This window comes from Cervus elaphus, chromosome 3 (assembly GCF_910594005.1).
Source record: "Cervus elaphus chromosome 3, mCerEla1.1, whole genome shotgun sequence".
Lineage (NCBI taxonomy): Eukaryota > Metazoa > Chordata > Mammalia > Artiodactyla > Cervidae > Cervus > Cervus elaphus.
Window position 1 is genome coordinate 4087840 of NC_057817.1, and position 3812 is coordinate 4091651.

Sequence of the window (3812 nt, forward strand, 5' to 3'; positions counted from 1 at the left end):
GTGGCAGCCCTGTCATCTCTGTCGGATTTGGATCCCATGACTCCAGGCTTTGGCTAGCACCGTATCTCATTTTTTCAGGAAGGGGGTTTGAATGCAAGTGTTAGTGAGATGCTTTAATGTAACCTTTATCTATAAGAAGAGAGTGTCATTGTATTGGTTTGCTTAACATATGAGTCTCCAGGATAATCACACCTACTCTTTATATAATTCTCAGATCACCACCGCCAATGCCCTTAGCTGTGCCTCCCTGTAATTTTCATAATCTTATGAGCAGGTACTGATTAATAGGAGAAGCTATGAGGAGGACATATTCATTTTGCCTTCTCAATAAATATTTATTATGCAATTTATATTATGCCAAGGGCACTGGATAGTTTATTGGTTCTTAGCCCCACACTTACTATTTTCTCTTCTCTGTATGATTAAAACCAGATGGCTACAGAGAGCATTTCCCAGACTTCTTCACCAGCTGAGTTTCAGTGAAGTTTTATGGGTGGCCTTCCTGGTGGTTCAGATGGTAAAGAATCTGCCTGCAATGCTTAAGACCCAGATTCAATCCCTTCGTTGGAAAGATCCCCTGGAGAAGAGAATGGGAATATCTGGAGTAAAGAAAGAGTGCGTGGGGAGGAAGTATGAAAAGACTTCAGACAGTTGTTGTTCAGATAGTCGCTCAGTCATGTACGACTCTACAAGCCCATGGACTGCAGCATGTCAGTCTCCCCTGTCCTTCACTATCTCCTGGAGTTTGCTCAAATTATGTCCACTGAGTCAGTGATGCTATCTGCTCAAATTATGTCCACTGAGTCAGTGATGCTATCTAACTATCTCATCCTCTGTCGCCCTCTTCTCCTCCTGCCTTCAATCTTTCCCAGCATCAGGGTCTTTTCCAATGAGTCGGCTCTTTGTATCAGGTGGTCCAAGTATTGGAGCTTTAACTTCAGATCAGTCCTTCCAATGAATATTCAGGGTTGATTTCTTTTAGAGTTGACTGGTTTGATCTCCTTGCTGTCCAAGGGACTCTCAAGAGTCTTCAGCACCACAACTTGAGAGCATCAATTCTTTGGCGCTCAGCCTTATCTATGGTCCAACTCTCACATTAGGTGGCCAGTTAGCTCAGTTGGTTAGAGCGTGGTGCTGAAAACACCAAGGTTGTGGGTTCAGTCCCCATATGGGCCAGAAATGCAAACTTCAGACAGTTAGGAGACACAAAATCAGATATATATGGGGCCATGGCGGGTGTTGGTAATTGCTTTGGATTTTACTCACTCTTATGGGAAGCAATTAAAAGGCTTGGAACAGAGGACAGATAGAATGTTTTGTGCATTGAGAGAGCAATTGGTAGCTTTGTGAAAAATTGTGAAAAACAGTCTGTAGGGATATAGAAGCAAGAGCATACCAAGGAGATGGTTTGGAGGTCTTGTTGATCAGGCTAGATAGTTAACACATGCGAAGTATGCTGTGGGTTGAGGCAACTCCCACATCAATTGATGAAAATATCATTAATTTCCTGGCACCTCCACATCAACAAGGGCTTCTATAATTGCTAAAGAAAGGAGAAAAAAATTATCTATAGATTCAGCAATGTTGATTATGTGACTTGAAATGAAACAAATCTGAAATGAAACAAATCACATACATATGTTTCACTTGCCAAGGCAATCGTATGTCAAGCAGGTGACATGTGGGTCTTTGTACCCATAAGTTCAGTTCAGTTCAGTCGCTCAGTTGTGTCCGGCTCTTTGTGAGCTCATGAACCACAGCATGCCAGGCCTCCCTGTCCATCACCAACTCCTGGAGTTTACTCAGTCTCATGTCCATTGAGTCGGTGATGCCATTCAACCATCTCATCCTCCATCGTCCCCTTCTCCTCCTGCCCCCAATCCCTCCCAGCATCAGGGTCTTTTCAAATGAGTCAGCTCTTCACATCAGGTGGCCAAAGTATTGGAGTTTCACCTTCAACATCAGTCTTTCCAATGAACACCCGAGACTGATCTCCTTTAGGATGAACTGGTTGGATCTCCTTGAAGCCCAAGGGACTCTCAAGAGCCTTCTCCAACACCACAGTTCAAAAGCATCAGTTCTTTTGTGCTCAGCTTTCTTTATAGTCCAACTCTCACATCCATACATGGCCACTGGAAAAACCATAGCCTTGACTAGATGGAACTTTGTTGGCAAAGTAATGTCTCTGCTTTTTTTTTTTTTTAACAAAAATAATACTTTCCGCAGAGGACATTTCAGTAATCCAGAGAAAAAATAATGATACTCTCAGTGAAACTGCTGGGGAGTGGTTCAGATATGACTCGACACAATCTGATAGAAGAATTGAAAGATGTGATAAATTGGAGGTGGGATGTTAGAAAAGTAGGATAATCAAGGGTGACTAGAATTAATGATTGGAGTAATGAATGAACAGAGATGTCTTTCTGTGATGGGAAACCTTGAGGAACAGCAAGTTTGGATATGTTAAATTTGAGATGGTGATTAGGCATTCAGGTGGAGATGTCATCATGAGCCTAATACTCAAGAGAGAAGATCAAGCCTGAAACATACATGTGGGAGAGACAAACAGCAGTAGAAGGAATTGAGATTATCATATTCAGTGAAGTCAGACAAAGACAAATGTCATATGTTATTGCATATATGTGGAATCTAAAAAAAAAGGTACAAATGAACGTCTTTACAAAACAGAAATCTAGCCGCATATAGAGAAGACAAACTTATGGTTACCAAGGGGAAAGACATGGAGGGACAAATTGGGAGATTGGGATTAACATATACACACTACTTAGGTATAATAGATAACCAATAAAGACCTACTGTATATTATAGGAAACTCTACTCAATACTCTATAATGACTTATATGGAGAAAGGATCTAAGAAAGAGTATATATGTATATGCATAACTGATTCACTTTACTGTACAGCAGAAATGAACACAATATTGTAAATCAACTGTACTCCAAAAAATTTTAAAAACAAACAAACAAATAGACATGAGAATGCAAACTACACGACTAGACAAATAATTGGATGTAAGTGAAAAGGAGACAATGTTAAAATGATAGAATTTTTCAGTAGCCATCAGATACGATGATAATGGTTTCAACTGTAACAATGAAAAGGGTTAAAAAAAGGTTTTCATGTTTGAATGTATTCAAATGAGGCACCTATGGACATTGAGACCATTGAGGGAAAGAGAAGAAACCAAAAGTGAAGACAGAACCTTGGAAAAAATACATATACTTAGAAAGGAACAAGACAGTTTAGAGAAGTGTTTGGTGAGGCAGAAAAACCAGTAACAAGTTGTCACAGAAATCAAGATAGCTGAGAGTTTCATGAAGGAGGAGGTGGTAACTGTCAAATGCAGCCAAGTTTGAAATATAAGGCAAAAATATAGAGCTTGGATTATCTAATAACTCATGGGCTTGAGTTATATTTTAACATATTTCCTTGTCCCCCAATCAGGTGACTTATTCAATGCCAGTCAAGATGATTCTGTCTTTTAAAGATTCCTATGATCCTAGAATTTCTTAGTTATTTAGAAAATGAGAAGGAAAAGGACAGGAAAAGTTGACTTTTTACTGTTAGTATGGGAAAAAATTCCTTTTAGTAGACAATGAAAAGTTAATATTTATTGAGCTGTTACATGTCAGGCTGTATTCAATTACATGTATTATTCCATTTAAAGTTCACTACAATCTCTGAGTTAAAAAAAAAAAATTCTCGATCATGCATGCTCCTTTAGCTACTTTTCCTTTTTCCTTTGGAGCAAAATTTCTTGAAAAAATTGGCTGAGTTATCTCTCTTATTC

At 39.2% G+C, this 3812-nt stretch overlaps 1 non-coding gene across 1 annotated transcript; it reads left to right on the plus strand.

Annotated features, from left to right (window-relative positions):
* Nucleotides 1-1102: 1102 nt before the first annotated feature.
* TRNAF-GAA lies at nucleotides 1103-1176 on the plus strand. Its single transcript has one exon. It is a non-coding gene; the product is annotated as a tRNA-Phe (tRNA).
* Nucleotides 1177-3812: the final 2636 nt, after the last annotated feature.